Source organism: Hippoglossus hippoglossus, chromosome 7, assembly GCF_009819705.1.
Source record: "Hippoglossus hippoglossus isolate fHipHip1 chromosome 7, fHipHip1.pri, whole genome shotgun sequence".
In the NCBI taxonomy this organism is placed as follows: Eukaryota; Metazoa; Chordata; class Actinopteri; order Pleuronectiformes; family Pleuronectidae; genus Hippoglossus; species Hippoglossus hippoglossus.
The window spans coordinates 24434421-24455801 of record NC_047157.1 but is presented as its reverse complement, the minus strand read 5'-3'; the positions used below and the strand labels follow the sequence as shown (position 1 = coordinate 24455801).

General features: G+C 42.0%; 2 long non-coding RNA genes across 2 annotated transcripts; both read left to right on the top strand.

The window, feature by feature from the left end:
* Positions 1-6767: 6767 nt before the first annotated feature.
* LOC117764266 lies at positions 6768-8537 on the top strand. Its single transcript, XR_004614355.1, has 2 exons — positions 6768-6820; positions 8260-8537. It is a non-coding gene; the product is annotated as an uncharacterized LOC117764266 (long non-coding RNA).
* Positions 8538-13237: 4700 nt separating this feature from the next.
* LOC117764265 lies at positions 13238-21381 on the top strand. Its single transcript, XR_004614354.1, has 6 exons — positions 13238-13253; positions 14416-14417; positions 19759-19849; positions 20142-20330; positions 20977-21076; positions 21308-21381. It is a non-coding gene; the product is annotated as an uncharacterized LOC117764265 (long non-coding RNA).

Here is a 21381-nt window from a genome sequence, read left to right as displayed (position 1 = left end):
GTAGTACTGGTATTTATTTGAGTACAAGGGACTTCTTTTCCATACAAGGCAATAATCATATTTGTGGCCATATTCAAATCAAAGCCGATATGTAAAAACATTGTGCTGCAGAACATGTTGTGGAACTGAGAAGCTACATATTGTGCATTGTAAATATGAATTGATATTAATTTGAATATTGTGCCTTGATTAGACACAACTGCCATCTTTGTGTATATTTACTTCTTGTACATTCAGCCTTTAACAGAAATTGCCAAAAATTAAGAAGTATGACCCTCGTAAGTGTTTTTTATGGAAGATATCAGGGTGGTAGATCTCGGCTTACGTTTGGAATTAAAAGTGATCTTGGGGTCGCAAAAGGCTGGTGACCACTGGTCTACAGGATCAAGCTGGAGTTGTGGGTGTGTCTTGGAATCCACTTCTCCTAAATGAGTAAGCCTTTGATGACATGAGTCTTCTATGTCATCAACGGTTTGCATAGCTTGGTGTGTCAAAGGGTTTAAAGTGTGGATGAGCATTTCCTTGTCTATCACTGAACACGGTATCGCCATCATAAAGAGATTTATGAGTGAGTAACCCGCTGTAGATGAGTCATCGTTAAGCCCACACTCCTCGCATGGGGACAAATAGCAAACTAGGTAACACGACCACAATCTGTTTTAACATGAAATACACAATCAGCCAGAGTTGTCATATCTACACAGGGTATTTTACTTACTCCTTCGACTGACTCAGTTCCAACAGCACGTAGTAATCTGACAGAAGAGAAGAAATACACAACAGGTTATTAGACAATGAAGACGTTAAGTTAGTTTTCCAGATTTGCCTCGTCACACATGTGTCATGTTGACGACACACTCGACCCACTTCAGTCAGATCATCTGATGATTACACACAGATAAACCACACTTGCATTACAGAATCTACGAACAACAAACTATAGTGTTTTCTGATGAGCGTTTGTGATGTTGAGACGCTCATGTTATATTAACTCTTGATGGGTTTTTGTCTGATGTTTATTTCAACTGCACTTCAAACACAGGCGCTTTGTCAAAATGACGAATCTGCGGCCGAGTCTGCAACCGACCAGCAACATCTGGAATAAAGACAACAAATCACCAGTTGCCATGATTCCCAGTTAAACTGGAACACCGGCTGACAAACCACGTCCCTATGCATATTTATGTGAATTTTACATTTGGTTTCCTGTCAGCTGGTTGAACACAACGTCCACACCCAGGATCTAACGCTAATTTCGGCGTAGATCCTGTCACTTAAATCGCTACAATAAAGTCACGAATCACGTAGTTAGCTTCCCCGAGACGCCTTCAACCGTAGCTTCAACCGTTGTGTTGAATCATTTTCACCCGATCAAAAGTGTCACTACGGACAATGTGTGAAGAAGCTCGATGAGACCAGACACAGAAGAGCCGTCATGTTAGCTGACTAAATCCGACATATTTTTGAATGGTGTTTTTAGCGTGAGGTTGTGTTTATCCAGTTGTGTTCCACTGTGAGAGCCTTGCTAATTCACACATGTTTTTCCTTCATCCAGAAAATGGGGCTTGTGGACTTGTCCCGTTTCGTCATGGATCTCACATCCGTCGTCTCCTGCTCATTGTTGGTCTTGTCGTTGCCGCCCAAGGTCAGTGTGGAAGAACTAATGAATCAGGAGCCAAAGTGAAAGCAAAGTGAAGCCAGGCGGCCCCTTGTGTTTGGGTCATTGTCACAGACTCCCCTTTAATCTTCTCAGTCATTGTGCAGTAAGGTGACATGAAATGTGATACGAGCATAGTCAGAAGAAGAAAAAGAGAAATGTATATCAAACGAGAGACTATAACTAAAATATAGTTGTGTTTTCATCATTTGCTGATGCTCCAACTATCTGTACAGCACAAATAGACTGGCTTCAACGTGCTTGTCACATGACGACTCACTTCACTGCGGTAGAAGTGATGATTATAACATTTTCATCGTCTCCACAAACATTTAGAGTCACGAGTATAACCTCTATTTCTGTAGAGCTTTTCTGGTCCTGATGAGCATTCCAAGCTCTTTAAAGCACAGTTTTGCAATTCACAATCACTCTCTCAACTAAACGAGAACCGCTGAAGGTTACAGATCCATTTAAAACAGTTGGCACCTGTAGTGCAGTCCACTAATTTCAATATCTTTGACGTTCACTCTCTTGCCCAAGGACACTTCGGCGCGCAGGAATGTTTTGTTTTCTTTACTCAGCTAAATTGTGACTGAACAATATAGTTCACAGTTGAAATAAAGGTTGAATAAACTTTTCTGTCTTTCTTTTTCATTATAGCTCAAACTGTATCAAACCTGTGGCCGGAGCCAACATGGACTTGAACGACAAAGACATTCTCTTGGATACGTTCCCGAATGGCACTGTGGCTTCTTTCATCTGTAATGTTGGCTACACGCCTGCAGGAGGGTCCCCATCCGTTACTTGTATAAACGGCAGCTGGAGTCCTGTGAAGCTGACATGCCAGAGTGAATATCAGGACTTGATTTTACATGCACATTACTAACAGCAGACAGTATGACCCATTCAGCCCTGGTATTATTGTATTATTATTATTATTATTATAATCGCAATATCAGCACATAATGATTGATATTATTCTTGATACCCAGACTGGGTGAAAATAATAATTTTACGTACGTGATTATTTGCATAAAGAGCAGGAAGTAGTCACAAGTGGTCACAGGAGACACATTCAGGACGGACCCTAATGTCAGGTGTGACCAGACGACCTTGTCCAGTTGTGATTGAACCTCAACGTTGATACCAGGTCTAAACGGGGCATATTTCACAATCAGTTTTTGGCAGCACTGTCTGAGATGGAAACCATTTAGTAAATTATGTCTTACCAGCATATAAATGATGAGTCACTGGTAATATCTGACCAGCCTGTTGAGTCATTTGTGCATAGTGTTGCCAAATCCTTTTTAAAGGGAGGACTTTAATCTTCTTTCTTTCAGTAAAGAGCTGTGGCTCTGCTGGAGAAATTGCAAACGGATACATTGATTACTCTCAAGGGATTGAGTTTGGCGATCGAGGTTGTGGCCGTCTGCAACACAGGGTTAGTAATAAACCAATGATGCTGGTGTTTTTTTTTAATCCTACTCTTTTAATCCTCACAATTTTACAGAAAAACCTCATGCTTCCTGATCAAACAACTTATTTCAACTAAAGTGGGAATTTATTATTCAATAAATAATGAATTACTATTCTGTGGCATGTTAACGGAATGGCAAACATAGATCTTTGTGAAAATCGGTGGTCTGAAGTCAAACTTTTTCTCCCTTGTCTAGTTACGATTTGGTTGGCAAACCAGACCTCGTGTGTGGAGACAAAGGGTGGATGGGCAGGTTGCCTACATGTGAAGGTTTGTGATCTTTCTTAGCAAAAAATACTTTAAAAAGACAGAAAACTATGAGAAAAGCATTAAATTCTAATAAGTGTCATTTTTATTTTGCAGTAATTACTTGTGGTTTGCCACGTGGGATTGAAAATGGCGATTTCAGTCCAAAAAAAGAAGACTACTACAAATATTTGGAGGTTATACAATTCGTTTGCCAAAAACCGTATTCACTCAACGGTTCCAAATCATCAACATGTTCAGAGGGTAGGGTATTCAAGCCTGATCCTCCAGAGTGTATCAGTAAGTGGCTTTTATAATTTTTCTCAAGATTCTCTGATGTAACCTGAGCCGTGACTCTCACCCAATACTCTATTACTTTCCATTTTCTTTGCCCTGCAGTTGTTAATTGTGAAGAGCCTGTTATTGACTTGGTAAATGGGCAGCGGGTTCTCGACCCCCCTATAAACACTTGGCTAGTGTGACGTTGGAGTGCGATACCGGATACGACATGGTGGGAGAGAGGACACAGACATGTGACATAAATAGCGACTGGTCACCCGGTCTTCCAAAATGCAGATGTAAGTTATATGTGAGTTTATGCTAATTTCAGATTTAATCCCATTCCTACGTGTGATTGGCTATTTATGCAAATGAGGGGATATTTTCACTGTCTTCTTTTTCTTCAATTATTAGAACTATACAAAACTCCAGGATAGCTCAATAGAATGAATTCCCAATCTTCTCTCACACTCCTCTGTTGGTCAAATAGATTTTGCAAAAGACGTCCGTATTATACGTTGTCTGAACAGGGCTTGAGTGCTTGAGTGCTCTTCCTGTGGAAAGCTGGAAACAACATAACAGCATTAAATAACAATACAACTACAAGTTTTCAAAATAAACCAGCGGCATTAATTCATGACAGCAACTGTAAATAATACTAAAACGCTAAAGATGGTTTGTCTGTTTAAAATGGATTTGAACTAGTTTCCACAGCCTTAATGACTAAAAAGACACAACTGTAATCGGATGTATGTGATCCAAACAAATCCCTGATCACAGTGTCCTGATTCCCCTTTTACTTTTTTTTTTTTTTTTTTGGAGCAGTGTCTGCCACAAACTAAAGCTACTACTAAAGCCACAACTAAAGCTACTACTACCACCACCAAGACCAAGACCACCACCACCACCACCAAGAACAAGACCACCACCACCACACCTTCAGGGAAACAACGGGTAGAGTCTCTTTTGATGCTTTTGTTTTGGCCAAAAAGCTTCTTTTTTTTTTCAATGGGATTTTGTCGGTGATTGTTTGTTCAATCAAACCTTTATTTACACAGCGTTTTGCACCATCTACACGTACGGTGCTTAGCAACTGCTTGATCATGATCACACTCTGCTCTGAAACATGTAAATGGGGAAAATGAATGGAACAGCGTATGAGCCAGTCATGTAAACATCATAATGGAGACACAAAACAGAAACATAACCACAACGGATGTGATCAACAATGGATGTTGACAATGAAACCAGCCGAGTTAATTTTCTATTACTGCTAAATTCTTGTCTATTTGCGGTTTTTGGGGTACAGGTGCATTCTTGACCCACAATAAGTAACTATTAACACTTCTCTCACACATCCTCTGTTGGTCAAATAGATTTTGCGAAGACATCTGTATTATACGTTGTCTGAACAGGGCTTGAGTGCTTGAGTGCTCTTCCTGTGGAAAGCTGGAAACAACGTAACAGCATTAAATAACAATACAACTACAAGTTTTCAAAATAAAACCAGCGGCATTAATTCATGACAGCAACTGTAAATAAAACAAAAACAGTAAAGATGATTTGTTTGTTTTTAAAATGGATTTGAACTAGTTTCCACAGCCTTAATGAATAAAAAGACACAACTGTAATCGGATGTATGTGATCCAAGCAAATCCCTGATCACAGTGTCCTGATTCCCCTTTTACTTTATTTATTTTCTTTTGGAGCAGTGTCCTGCCACAACTAAAGCTGCTACCACCACCACCACCACCACCACCACACCTTCAGGGAAACAAACGGGTAGAGTTTCTTTTGATGCTTTTGTTTTGGCCAAAAGCTGGGATTTTGCCGGTGATTGTTTGTTACAAGTACAATCAAACCTTTATTTACACAGCGTTTTGCACCATCTACACGTACGGTGCTTAGCAACTGCTTGATCATGATCACACTCTGCTCTGAAACATGTAAATGGAGAAAATGAATGGAACAGTGTATGAGCCAGTCATGTAAACATCATAATCGAGACACAAAACAGAAACATAACCACAACGGATGTGATCAACAACGGATGTTGACAATGAAACAAGCAGAGTTAATTTTCTATTACTGCTAAATTCTTGTCTATTTGCGGTTTTTGGGGTACAGGTGCATTCTTGACCACAATAAGTAACTATTAACACTTCACATTTTAACATCCATTAACGCTCACTTCGGTTGCAATTGTGTTGTGTGGCTGTTGTGGATGTGTTGTCACTTCTTGTATTGTAGTTGTGGCTTTAGCGTTTATGATTTCTGTTAATGTGCTTGTGTGAGACTCGGCAATTGTACAATATCCATTGCTTAATACCTCAGAATTTCCCTGAAAACATTGTTCAGCCCTCGTTAATGCTGCATGTCCGGTGTTTGAATTCATCCAATGATGCTTATGTGTCACATGCAATAATTTTTTTTCTTTTTCTTTATATCTCTGGTTCAGCTGCTCCTAAACCAACTGACAAACCTGGTAAGTCATCAAAAATGATCTGTCCTGTTAGAGTTATTTCTGTCCTCTTCCATGATCTCATCTCTTTTTTTCCTACCTTTTATTTACAGAGAGTGGAAGTGACGGCGTTACACAGACTGTGTTCATAACTCTGAGTAAGTTTCAACTTCAGTCGATCAAACCACAGTAGATCACAAAGTAAGAGTTAACGCCGATCACGTTGGCGAATTACATGGAATTCTTCAATTCAATTTTATTTGTATAGCGTCAAATCATAACTTGCATTATCTGAAGGCACTTTACATAGAAGGTCGAGACCTTAAAAGTTATGGAGAAACACAACAGTTCCCACAATGAGCAGCACGACTGTGGAGAGAAAAGAGGGGAGAGAGAGATAAACACGTTTTCATTGTTATAAAGAAAACAATAAGAGTGATATTTATAGATGTTATTTATGAAAGCAGCAACAATTAATAAAATAATGATAATAATAAGTTCTGGAGTCAAAGTGCCACATTCCCAATCTTACTCTTCTCATGTGGGGATGGTGGATGCATTTGTTGGCCTCATATCCCGTCATCCTTTTTCACACATTTGTATTTGTCTCATCAAAATAGTCGTTGATGACACCAATGATACCAGCGATAATCACTGGTATCATTGGTGTCATCATCATCTTCATCAAGAAAAAACCCTGGTAAAGGTTTTATTTGTCCTTTTAGACTAACACCTTGAAACGGCTGCTTCCCTTTTATGGCTGCTGTATTGTATCCCAGACCAACCAGTAACAAAACCCGATCCTCTTTGTGACTTTTGTGACTTCTCCAACCTTTTCTGTTTTTAAACATCCTTTTCCTACTGTCTAAGCTTTCTGTCTGTCAGCTATTTTCTAAATGTTGCATGCTGAAGTAAGTTGTGTGTGTTCTTAAGGTTTTTATCCACCACAGTTGTCACAAGGGGGCACTGTTGTAAGCCTCAGAAGAACTCTCCTGCACAGAGCTGTCAGTCACTCAGGAGAAACAGCTCTGCCCCGAGCGCCTCATGAGGTTTTAATCGTGTAGAACAGAGGTCACTAACAGGCGGACCGCGGTCCGGGTCCGGACCCAGAAGCCGTCCCATACGGACCCGGACCTACAGCCAAAACAGAAGGTTATGGGGTTTAAAACCTGACGGGGCGCTTCTATTTGTAATCAGCGCAGCTTTTGTAGTCTTTACGGTAGTGGTTTAGCGGATGAGAAACGCACACAGACCAATTGCATGCGAGTTAAGCCATCCCACGTGATACTACTCAGCCAATCAAGTCTGTGCATTCCAGGCGGTAAACATTGCGACTCTACAGTGCGGACAGATGAGAGAGTTAGAGGCAAGTTACACATGAGAAGATGGGAGAAAGAAAAAGACAGATAGAGATACAGGTAGAGAAACAAAGGGAGAGATACAGAGGAGTGAGACGGAGAAAGGGAGAGAAACAGAGGAGTGAGACGGAGAAAGGGAGAGAAACAGAGGAGTGAGACGGAGAAAGGGAGAGAAACAGGAGTGAGACGGAGAAAGTGGAGAAACAGGAGTGAGACGGAGAAAGGGAGAGAAACGGAGGAGTGAGACGGAGAAAGTGAGAGAAACAGGAGTGAGACGGAGAAAGGGAGAGAGACGGAGGAGTGAGACGGAGAAAGGGAGAGAGACGGAGGAGTGAGACGGAGAAACAGAGGAGTGAGACTGAGAAAGTGGAGAAACAGGAGTGAGACAGAGAAAGGGAGAGAGACGGAGGAGTGAGACGGAGAAAGTGGAGAAACAGGAGTGAGACGGAGAAAGGGAGAGAAACAGATGAACAAAGTGGGGGAGTGGGATATAAGAGGGGAAGAAAGTGATTCTAAAACTGTTCAATTGTTAAGATGTGTTGAGATTTATTATCTGTAAAATTGGTTGAGACTTTTGAGTCGTAGTTTTACATTCACACACACACATTCATAAGCAGCACTTTCTTGTTCTATGAGGGGCAATTCAGGGTTCAGCATCTTGCCCAAGGACACTTCGGCATGCAGATGGGGAAGAATGGGGATCGAACTGCCAACCTTCAGGTTGGTACGGGTTTTTACACTATGTCTGAAAATTAACACTATTCTTCTTTTTCTTTTGCAGCAGTAAGCATTAGCGTCCTGATGGCCCAGCTGTACGGGCTGTACTAATGATCTGAATGGAAGAGGGCCGCCCCTGGACGAGTGTTTGAACCTGCTTATGGCTTTAATTTGGAGAGACAGACATGATGAAATGTCTAGAGATCCTGAAATCACTGCAAATTGTGCTCAGTCCTCAGCTACTGCTTGTTGCTCTGGTTAGTCGACAGTAATGTACATATCTGATACTCTTTTAACTTTCCTTACTTGTTCCTGCCCATAATGAAGACCAGTGCAGAAGTTTTTCTTTTGTCTTAATATTAATGAATGACATTGAGTTTGTCAGAGAAGCTTTATCTCCATATAGATTTTATACTTTTGCACTAAAACTCAAGAGCACAGCTCGGGCCACTGTAGCATGAAATGCAGCAATGGTTGGGATTGAGAAACAAATGAATGTATGCACTGCTCACCTTTTAAAATACAGCCGCGTTTGCCTGCAGGTCTTAATGGTCATGTGCCTTTAACGACAAGCATCAGTGAGAAGAGGAAGAACAAGTCTGGTGTTGGAGCTGTTTATGCAACAGCCGCCTGTTACTTCCCCGAAACAAAAATGTAGAACATTCACTCACACTCACTCAGTTCAGACAGAACAAACTTTGAGGCTTCATCCACGATACCACTCCCCAGCTGTATATTTCAACTAAAGTAACATAAACCTCAACTCACAGAAAACTCCCCAGCAAAGCCATTCGGTGCGTCCTCATCGGCAGCCTCCTGTCTCTCCAGCTGGGCCAGGAACGTCCTCAGTACCCTGGCCTGCTGCTCCATGGCTGGCTGTTCACTGCCGGGGATATGACACCTCTCATGTCAGGTCACAGAGGTCCTCATCCACAAGTCATGGAGAAGAGTGAGGTCGTCAAGGCTTGTGTTCAGGGCTGTGGGACCCCTGCTGCTGCTGCTGCACAGAGCACCTCTTTGGTGCAACGTTCACATCAAGGAACTATTGTGAGGGACTTATTAAAACTGTCTGAGAGGAAGCAAGAGTTAACTAACAGGTTCTCTGGTCATACTTTGGTGTCTCTCCCTGGGTCCTGGAGTCACCAGGGTGTTTGATTGCATTGCAGTGTCACAGAAGGAATGAGAGGGAAACACCCACAAACAGAGGAGGCCGCACGCTTATAAACAGGCGTGAACAGCTGTTCCAGCCCCGAGGAACAGCTGGAAAAGACCAGCAGAGGAGGGATGTGGTTGGGGATGGAGGCAGAGGCAAAGGGAGTGGTGAAGAGAACAGGAAAATCCAGGTCTCTCCATTTCTGTCTGCTGAATTTCCACAGTAAGCGTTTGTTATGGTAAACCAGTTCCCAGTATTTTAGATGAACTAGTGTCCGGTTAACTCTGCCAAAACTCTAATGTATTTATTTATTGTAATTTTGGGGCAGTCTGGTTTATAATTTCACTTCAGGCCGAAGGAGCAATAAAATGAATGAAATAAATATAAATATAAATGATAATGAATAATGATAATAATATGGTGGTGACATCTAGTGGTTTTGTGGTAACATAGCACTTGCAGCAATTCTTCCTCTGTGGACCTGATTTGGTTCAATTTACTGTCAAATTTTGCAAGTGACACCACCGTTGACGTGAGTTTGTGTAATAAGGGTCTGAAATGTGTAAAAACGAATCAAACTGTCCGTAGCTGAGGTGAAAATGCAGTTTCCTCAAATCTCACTATATTTTATAGAGGATTTTACAAATTTCACAACCTAAGTTAAATGTGACCTAATTCATAACTGGAAGATGAAAATAAATAAATAAAATAATTATAGTTGATGTTGTTCAGTTTTCTTTGTTGAACACAGGTGGACTAACTCATTGTCGTAGCTGCTTTGCAAATGTAATGAAATGTAAATGAGATGCATCACCTTGTTTCCAAGAAGCTCTGAATCTCTTCTTTTCAGGAAGCCTTCAGCTGCAGTGTGATTAAAAACAGATCACAGCACATATCGGAGGCGAATTCATTCTTTTCTGCACATACGACACAAACCATTTCCTGTACAGTAAAAAGTACTGGTGTCGAGGGGACTCCAGGACCACCTGTACGATTTTAGTGCATTCAGAACATGTCGGTCAAATCGGAGGCAGATCCCTCGTCATAGATTTAGGAAGAAGAGGGTTGTTTGTGAAGGTCACAGATCTGCAGTTTGATGACACTGGAGCGTACTGGGTTGGGATTGATAAAGTAAACAGTGACATCATGACTTCAGTTAGTGTGCTCATCACTGAAGGTAAGAACAGCTTTAAATGTTCACTACAATCACAACATTATCAATATCTACAGTGGGTGTTTAAACTTCTATTCCTCTACGCTGTCAACCTGAAGGGATTCAAATAAACGGTTTGCTTCTTTGTGCCAGTTCCGCTGTCCAAACCCAGACTGTGGCCCTTGACCTCTCTGGTGACGGGCCTACGTGCTGGGGGCAGCCGGTGACTGTGCGCTGTGGTTGTGCACAGGGCTCTGGTGTTCGTTACGCCTGGCATCAGCGCACTCGCTTCAAGGACTCACTCCTCCACCTGTCATCAAACTTGTATCTTCACTGCGGCTCGCTGGGAGAGGACAGCGATTATTACTGCGTGGCCACTAACGCCCTGAGCAGTCAGGAGAGTGAGTCCTCTCCGTGCAGGTCCTGAGGCCTGCACACAGCGGCTGTATCTATGTTGTGAACCTGCAGGGTAAGAACCGATGAGGTGTTGTATTCTCTCTGAGAAATATAAAGGTAAGAATCAACGTTCCTTGTCTGCTTAATACTGCTCAAGATAAAGTCTCCAAATCATTTGTACTTGCTTTGGTCCTCATGACAGCAGTGTCTTTAAGGCAGTTGTTGCTTTAAGGGAATTTGTACTTAATAATAATAAAATAGTACTTTATAATTCCTTTTAGGTACAGTAGGTATAATCGTTTGTGTCATTATGGATGATTGTTGCTGATTTCGTCAGTTTATTGCACAGCTTTATGGGTCAAGGCTGAACAACACAACCTACATTCATACTTTCCATTGTAGGCTGTAGAAGCTTGATATACGGTGAGTGGCAGACAGAGGTAAAGGGCAAGTGACACTGCTACAAGTCTGTTCATTCTTTTGAACTTCTGGTATTGGTGATCGAAATGTGACGTCTGTGTTTGACCTGGTAAATGAAAAACTCTGGTCAGTTTTTCTGAAACTTGTACAGATACTTTTTCTTACGGCTTTAATGTCAGGATCGGTGCTTCCTCTCTCCTTGCCCTTATAAAAGCTGTCAAAAAATCATTCAAGCAACTTGTTTGATTAGATTAATTGGAATGATCATTGATAAACATCATCATTGTGAATACTGTATAAATAGATTATATATTGTTTATACAATAGATTTAAATTAATCTGTGTCACAGTTTGACTTTATTGACCCCTAGTGGTGATATCAGAAAATACACTGTAGCAAATAGGAATATATATGGCCCATGACACAACTCTTTCATTGCAACCGTCAATTTTCCACAAATAGAAAGACACGCTTCAGTTTATGTTTTGATCTCTAAACATTACAAATTATTGTTTAAAAACCCTCCACACAAGAGCTTCATGTTGACATTTATAACACTTACGCTTCATAGCGTATACTCACAGGGTGTGATCTGTTTCAAGGTTGCTGTAAAATACATATTCCACAAGCTAAAAGCGAATAAAAGAGTAACATTTCAATGTCTTTGTTAATCATCAGGCCAACCCAGCTATGACTGTGCAGACAGGATGTGCACCACCAGTGCCAGCTCTGACCACCAATGGGAAAATCCACACTGAACCAGGAAACCAGCCTTTACAAATTATTCACACCCGTCCTGATCTCCTTTTGAAAAGGTCAGACTACAACACAGTTTACTTTAACCACCTTGATGGATATAATAAGAGCTTTTTAGTCACACTAATCAGATCTGCTTTTTGTTTTCAGGTTCCAGACATGGGCACCACTCTGGTACACGTTGCTGCGTTGGGGTTATTTGGCGTCCTTACTGGTATTTCTGTTCATAGTTCTTAAATGTACCAAACAAGACAAAGGAAATGTCCCAAGAGGAAGGTAGAGTTTCATTTCAAGCAAGTTCCGCACATCGGTTCAGTGACTTGCATTTTGCAGAAGTAGATGTTTGGAAGTAAAGTTAGAATTTTGACATTTGTTTTGTGCAGTTTGGTGCAGAGCCAAATAAAAATCCTGATCCAGTGAATATAAATGTGTTTTCATAAGGAGGTATGGACTCTACTGGGTGACATTCTTGTTTCCATGTACATATTTCTAAATACAGTTTTTGACAGATTTATATGACCTTTGACCTTTGACCACTGAAACATAATCACTTATCTTTAAGCCCAAGTGAAAACCGTTCAAAAGTGGAAGAAATCCCTCAAGCGGTCTGGAGACATCACATTTAAGAGTCCAAAAATATGAAAATGAAAACGAGTTATATCAGAGTAATAAACGAACCTAGTATAGTACAGACAGTATTGAAACTTCAAAACAGTTTAACATTGTCTCTGCCATTCCCAGAATAGACTTTTCATATGGGACACCAGTTATTAAAGCCCTGGCCTTATAATGTGGATTATAACTTTTGTATATATTTATATTTTTTAGAATATCAATATTGTTTTTTTTTGTATGATGGTTGTTAATGATTAATAATAAGTACTACTAATGTGAAAACTGAGACTGATATTGAACCGGAAGTAAGCCGCGTTTCACTACTTGAACTCAATTTCCACAGAATCTTCAGGATGTGGTCTGCCCTTTGTTGTGCGGTTAGTGGGCGTGGCTAGGCGTGGCGTGTCGGGCACAGGAAGTGAAGCGTTTGTCCTTTCCGAGCCACGCCCTTCCTTTTTTTTACGCACGTCAGAATACACAACACAGGGTTCAGTTTCCTCCTCAGTCCCCGACGCGACAGCAGCTTTCTCCTCCGGCTCTCCTCGTCCCTCCTCGTCCCACTGGGTGAGTTTTACAGCCTTTTGGATGTTTACATTCTTCAGTCACCAAACTAACGGACAGACAACACGGTGACGTCACACAAACGCGATTTAAACCGCGTCTCATTCACGGCGAGGCGCTTGTTGCGTTGTTCGACGGTCGGGTGGCAGATTCGTCATTTTTTACAAAGTTAAAAAAACAAAAGCATTTTCTCAAACAGAAACCCATCGCGAGTTAATATAACATGTCCGCGTCAACATCGCGTTCAGACAACAAGATTAATGATGTGGGTAACAGAATAAATATAGTATTAAAAAACGTGTCGAAACGACATGGTGAAGCAGTGTTAGCTTCTGGTTTTAGCTTCTGGGTTTTTAATCTGTCAACTGTAAAACACATGACGTTGTTCGAGACGCCCCAGTTGTCTGGTGATGGTCCCAACACAGAATAACAACAGGCTTCACAAACTGATGATCCGTTTCCACAGCACTTTGACACACACGCGGGTCAAAAAGGACCCACACAGCGTGGATTCACTATACAGGAAACCTACCTTACATTTAGAAAGAAACATGCTAACTAGCTGTTAGTTAGCTAGCTTCCTTTCTGGCTAGCCAACCATAGCTGGATCAACAAGCTAGCTGCGTTTGTTTTTTCTTTATCCAGAGTGTGAGTCTGGCTGGTTGCAGTCATTTCAGACTTTAAGTCGTAAAGGTCATAAAGATGCTGCGTGAAGGACAGGAGGAGGAACACGAGGAGGCAGGTGTTGATTCTGAGTCTCTGATGCTCATGAACTAGACTTTGTTCTGCACTGTGAGTGTTGTAAATACATTTGTGTCATAGAGAGATAAACGTTGTGGTTCACAGCAGAATAGACAGAGAACAGGATCTTTCACCCGAGTTTTGATGTTTATCTGATGAATTTAGGTCACAAACAAATGGTTGCAACACTTGCCTTTTCAAAATAAAAGCACTCCGGGGTTTTTATTTTGAGCCTATATTTTAGCCTATATGTAAAAACATTGTGCTGCAGAACATGTTGTGGAAGTGAGAAGCTACATATTGTGCATTGTAAATATGAATTGATATTAATTTGAATATTGTGCCTTGATTAGACACAACTCCCTTCTTTGTGTATATTTACTTCTTGTACATTCAGCCTTTAACAGAAATTGCAAAAATTAAGAAGTATGACCCTCGTAAGTGTTTTTAAAAAAAAAAATGAGTAAGCCTTTGATGACATGAGTCTTCTATGTCATCAACGGAGCCTTCTCCTAAATGAAGAAGGAAGAATAAGCTATAAAAGAACAAAGACACACCCAGCCATGCATGAAATAACACAGGAAATGAATGTGTCCTTTTTGACCCATGTTGTGAATTAGAAGAGGTTTGCGTAGCTTGTGTGTCAAAGGGTTTGAGTGTGGATGAGCATTTCCTTTTCTACACTGAACACGGCATCGCCATCATAAAGAAACATATCCTGTGAGTAACCCGCTGTAGATGAGTCATCGTTAAGCGCACACTCCTCGCATGGGGACAAATAGTAAACTATGTAACACGACCACAATCTGTTTTAACATGAAATACACAATCAGCCAGAGTTGTCATATCTGCACAGGGTATTTTACTTACTCCTTCGACTGACTCAGTTCCAACAGCACGTAGTAATCTGACAGAAGAGAAGAAATACACAACCGGTTATTAGACAATGAAGACTGTGACGACCCTCTCATTCTGCCTGCCGGTGTGCCTTGCTCTGTGCTGGTGGGTGGAGCTACTGCCACCTACCTGCCCATAGGGGTGGGCCTTTCCAGAATGCATATAAGTCTGCTCTTCTGGGAGTGTCTCTCTCTCTCAGCAGGGCCTGCTGCACCAGCCTGAACCTGGATCCTTTGTTTGGTTTGCTGCACTAACAAACACGCATCACACGATATTCTCACTCATCCACACACTTCTGACACCACTGATGCCCTTCATACTAACACACCTCACAAGTTAGGAAATATGATGTTTGAGTTCAGTTGAATAAACTACTTTTGACTGGTCGATCTGTGTGTGATCTCCCTTTTTGTTGCCAGCCTTGAGTCAGGTGGTAACAAATGGGGGCTCGTCCGGGATCGGAAAGGAGTAGTATTGTAAAGTGGTGAATGTAACTTTTGTTAAAGGGAGTTTTTCCACACAGATGTTTGGCTAAATTGTAGGTTCCTGAAACTGCTGGCAGAGGTAAGGGCTGCTAAGTTATTTGGAACCCTTATTTCCTGTTAGGCATAAGCAATGAGGGGCACTAGTTGTCTCTCATTGATCCTTTTTTTGTTTTAGTTTGTTGTTTTTGTGCAGTAAGTGGTTAGAGCAGTTGCTCGGGGGCACTACCATGACTGACTAGGTGATTTTCAGCGTGCTGAAGGTTAACCGGGTTACTGGGCTTGGTGCTTAATCTATCCTGCCACTAACCTGCATGAAGTCTAGGGATGAGTTACTCAGCTAGAACTGGTTAGGCAGCTAGTCAGAGGGATGGGGTTCCTTATTTAAAGCAGCCTGTCACCCTGTTAGTTAGTAGTGGAACACTTTGTATTAGTTTGTAGTAATTGCTTGTTTGATAAGTGCCTCTAGGTGGCAGGGGAACTGGTGAAATGGCTTCCATTGACGACTTTGTTCAGTCTCCAAGCGATGAGTTGCTAAACTCTTTCAAAAAAGATCAGCTCGTGAAAGTAGCAGAGCATTACGATGTTGAACTTCCAAAAAAGTTAAATAAAGATGAATTGTTGGCCACATTGAAGCACAAATTAGTGGAGAAAGAGGTTCTGCCTGTCTTAGTGGGGAGTTTAAAAGCACCGGAAGAAATGGATAGTGTTTCAGATGTAGCCTCCCCCAGGGTAACTGGGCCAGTTAGGATGTCCAAAATGGCTCCTGTTTTGACTGGACTTGGGTTTACATTTGAGCAACAAAAAGAGCTTATCTTGCTACAACAGCAACAGGAACATCAAAATACCCTGGCATTAGAAAGGTTAAGACAAGATGCCCATCTTCGGGAGGCTGAACTAGCCCATGTTCAGGCAAGACAACAGTTAGAGTTGGAGCGATATAAGTTGGAGCTTATAAGTGAAGGAAAGCTTCCGGCTAAGCCACAGAAGTTTGGAGAGTCAGATTCGTTTATTCCTCATATTCCGGCATTTGATGTTGCTGTCAACTTACGGTTAGTTCCTAAGTTTAATGAAAGGGACCCTGACATTTTCTTTGTGTTGTTTGAACGTTTGGCAGAGGCACGAAATTGGTCGGACGCGGAGCGTACACTATTGCTTCAATGTGTGCTCACTGGCAAGGCCCAGGAGGCTTTCTCAGCCTTGAGTGTTACTGATAGTGGTATCTACCAGTTGGTTAAAGCTGCGGTACTTAGGACATATGAATTGGTACCGGAAGCCTATCGGCAGCGATTCAGATTACTCAGAAAAGAGAAGCAGTCTCACACTGAGTTTGCTCGCGAGTTATCCACTCACTTTAATCGCTGGTGTGCTGCTTCTCAGGTTAATACTATGGAGGATCTTCAAGAACTAATCTTGCTGGAACAGTTCAAAAATACTTTGCCTGACCGTGTTGTTACCTACATTCAGGAAAAGCAAGTAAGCAGAGTTACAGATGCTGCTAGATTGGCAGATGAGTTTGTCCTGACCCATAAAGGTTTTTTTGGTGACAACCGTGGTCGTGGAGATTCTGGCTCCCGAGGGAGCATTGTTAGAGCTAACTCCGGTAAGTTTTGGTTAGAAGGGACAGAAAGGTTTTCAGGTAAAGCAGAGCATGGTTTACGGGGAAAGCTGGACCCAAATCGGGTCTGTAATTACTGTCATGGAAAGGGTCACTGGCGAAATGAGTGTCCAATGCTGAGGAAAATATCAAAGCCTGTTTATTTTCCGGGAAAACCATCTGCGGCTGCTGTGTCTCTTCGTGCCGAAGAAAGGAGCCGTGTCATTGCCGCCGTGCAGGCACACACTAAACCGCCTTCGTTAAAGTCAAAAATTGAGGTTCCGGGTTGGGCTCAAGAACAGACAAGTTCCTCAGCTAATGAAGACGTTGATCCTGGTTATGCTGCATTTGTGTCTAATGGTTATGTCTCACTGGTCGGGAGTGAGAGGAAAGTACCTGTCAAGATATTAAGAGATTCAGGGGCTCTGGACTCATTTATTGTGGAATCTGTGTTGCCATTCTCTCCTGAGACCAACATTGGTTCCAGTGTTGAGGTCAGAGGGATGGGTTTAACGGTCTTCTCTGCTCCTCAGCATAAACTGACACTAGTGTCAAATCTGGTGCAAGGTGATTTACAGTGACACATGGGAGAATCATCTTCAGCGCATTCAGGCACTGTTTGACCGTCTGACCTGGGCTCGTCTGACCATTAATCTGGCAAAATGTGAGTTTGCTAAGGCAACAGTAACGTACCTGGGAAAGGTAGTTGGCCAAGGGCAGGTGCGCCCACTAAGAGCAAAAGTATTGGCAGTTGATCAGTTTCCTGTTCCGACAACCAAGAAAGAACTCTCTCGTTTCTTGGGTATGTTGGGGTACTATCGTGGGTTTTGTAAAGATTTTTCCACAGTGGTTGCCCCACTCACTTCTCTTCTTAGCCCAAAGGTTAAGTTTGAGTGGTCTTTCGCTTGTCAGGAAGCTTTCGAGTCTGCCAAGACGTTGTTGTGTTCTGCCCCTGTCCTTGCAGCCCCGCAGATGGACCAGCCGTTCTCGCTGTATACTGATGCTAGTAAGGTGGGAGCTGGTGCGGTATTGATGCAGGCTAATGAAAGCGGCGTTGGCTGCCCGGTGAGTTTCTTTTCTAAAAAGTTCAATTCACACCAGTTAAACTACTCAATTATCGAAAAGGAGGCACTGGCACTCATCTGGGCATTGAAACACTTTGAGGTTTATGTGGGGGGTGGAGTAAGACCTTTAGTGGTGTACACGGATCATAATCCCCTAACCTTTCTCCACTCACTCCAAAACCCAAATCAAAGGCTTATGCGTTGGTGTCTTTTCCTACAGCCATTTCATTTAGATATACGACATGTAAAAGGAACTGAAAATACGGTGGCCGATGCCATGTCCCGAGCTATGATTGTAAGTTAACTTGTGTTTTTGGTCCCTGCAGGGTCTCCTTCTGTCTGTTCTGGTTTTCTTCTCTCTTAAATTGCTTCTTAAGGTACCAAAGTTGCAGAGGGGGGGGAGTCACAATGCTCAGGGGTGAGATTGCCTGCAGGGGGTACAGACATTCACAGGTTAACAGTAATATGCCTAATTGTGGTTAATTAAAATCTGTAGTATTATATGTTGGTTTAGTTATTGAACAGGTAGTCGTTAGTATTTGCCAACTTTTGGGGATCCAAAGGAGGACCCCCATCTTAAGGGAGGGGGTGTGACGACCCTCTCATTCTGCCTGCCGGTGTGCCTTGCTCTGTGCTGGTGGGTGGAGCTACTGCCACCTACCTGCCCATAGGGGTGGGCCTTTCCAGAATGCATACAAGTCTGCTCTTCTGGGAGTGTCTCTCTCTCTCAGCAGGGCCTGCTGCACCAGCCTGAACCTGGATCCTTTGTTTGGTTTGCTGCACTAACAAACACGCATCACACGATATTCTCACTCATCCACACACTTCTGACACCACTGATGCCCTTCATACTAACACACCTCACAAGTTAGGAAATATGATGTTTGAGTTCAGTTGAATAAACTACTTTTGACTGGTCGATCTGTGTGTGTGATCTCCCTTTTTGTTGCCAGCCTTGAGTCAGGTGGTAACAAGACGTTAAGTTAGTTTTCCAGATTTGCCTCGTCACACATGTGTCATGTTGACGACACACTCGACCCACTTCAGTCAGATCATCTGATGATTACACACAGATAAACCACACTTGCATTACAGAATCTACGAACAACAAACTATAGTGTTTTCTGATGAGCGTTTGTGATGTTGACACGCTCATGTTATATTAACTCGATGGGTTTTTGTTTCATGTTTATTTCAACTGCACTTCAAACACAGGCGCTTTGTCAAAATGACGAATCTGCGGCCGAGTCTGCAACCGACCAGCAACATCTGGAATAAAGACAACAAATCACCAGTTGCCATGATTCCCAGTTAAACTGGAACACCGACTTACAAACCATGTCCCTACGCATATTTATGTGAATTTTACATTTTGTTTCCTGTCAGCTGGTTGAACACAACGTCCACACCCAGGATCTAACGCTAATTTCGGCGTAGATCCTGTCACTTAAATCGCTACGATAAAGTCACGAATCACGTAGTTAGCTTCCCCGAGACGCCTTCAACCCGTAGCTTCAACCGGTGTGTTGAATCATTTTCACCCGATCGAAAGTGTCACTACGGACAATGTGTGAAGAAGCTCGATGAGACCAGACACAGAAGAGCCGTCACGTTAGCTGACTAAATCCGACATATTTTGAATGGTGTTTTTAGCGTGAGGTTGTGTTTATCCAGTTGTGTTCCACTGTGAGAGCCTTGCTAATTCACGCATGTTTTTCCTTCATCAGAAAATGGAGCTTGTGGACTTGTCCCGTTTCGTCATGGATCTCACATCCGTCCATCTCCTGCTCATTGTTGGTCTTGTCGTTGCCGCCCAAGGTCAGTGTGGAAGAGCTAATGAATCAGGAGCCAAGTTCTAAATTCAAGTTCTAAATTCAACGTGCAGCGTGTGCTGCATTCCATACATCTTTAAAATACAGTTTTGAATGACGTTTTTATTGCTCAGCGTTTAATTTGCGGTAACATTTTTTTTTCAAAATTCCCCAAATTCCCGAGCTTAACTTGCCATGGAAAGTTTCCGGAAATTTACCGGAAATTTTTTCCACCCCTTTGCAACCCTAGTTGAAATAAAGGTTGAATAAACTTTTCTGTCTTTCTTTTTCCATTATAGCTCAAAACTGTACCAAACCTGTGGCCGGAGCCAACATGGGCTTGAGCGACAAAGACATTCTCTTGGATTCGTTCCCGAATGGCGCTGTGGCTTCTTTCACCTGTAATGTTGGCTTCATGTCTGCAGGAGGGTCCCCATCCGTTACTTGTGTAGACGGCAGCTGGAGTCCTGTGAAGCTGACATGCCAGAGTGAATATCAGGATTTTTACATTCACATTACTAACAGCAGACAGTATGACCCATTCAGCCCTGGTATTAATATTATTATTATTATTATTATTATTATTATAATCTGATCACAAGTGGTCAGCACCAAGTGCTTGAAGTAAGTTTGAACGCACACAACTGTGTCCTTAATGCGTTGTGAGATGCGATCATCAAACATATTTTTAACTCCTCCCCGTGAGTGTCCATACGATCTTTTGTCGCAATATCAACACATAATGATTGATATTATTCTTTATACTCAGACTGCGTGAAAACAATAATTTGGACTTGGTAAACACATTACGTACGTGATTATTTGCATAAAGAGCAGGGAAGTAGTCACAAGTGGTCACAGGAGACACATGCAGGACGGACTCTAATGTCAGGTGTGAACAGACGACCTTGTCCAGTTGTGATTGAACCTCAACGTTGATACCAGGTCTAAACGGGGCATATTTCACAATCAGTTTTGGCAGCACTGTCTGAGATGGAACCATTTAGTAAATTATGTCTTACCAGCATATAAATGATGAGTCACTGGTAATATCTGACCAGCCTGTTGAGTCATTTGTGCATAGTGTTACCAAATCCTTTTTAAAGGGAGGACTTTAATCTTTCTTTCTTTCAGTAAAGAGCTGTGGCTCTGCTGGAGAAATTGCAAACGGACACATTGATTACTCTCAAGGGATTGATTTTGGCGCTGAAGCAGTGGCCGTCTGCAACACAGGGTTAGTAATAAACCAATGATGCTGTTTTTTTTAAATCCTACTCTTTTAATCCTAAAAATTTGTCAGAAAAACCTCATGCTTCCTGATCAACCAACTTATTTCAACTAAAGTGGGAATTTATTATTCAATAAATAATGAATTACTATTCTGTGGCATGTTAACGGAATGGCAAACATAGATTTCTGTGAAAATCTGTGTTCTGACGTCAAACTTCCCCCCCCCCTTTTCTAGTTACGATTTGGTTGGCAAAGCAGAACTCGTGTGTAGAGACAAAGGGTGGATGGGCAGGTTGCCTACATGTGAAG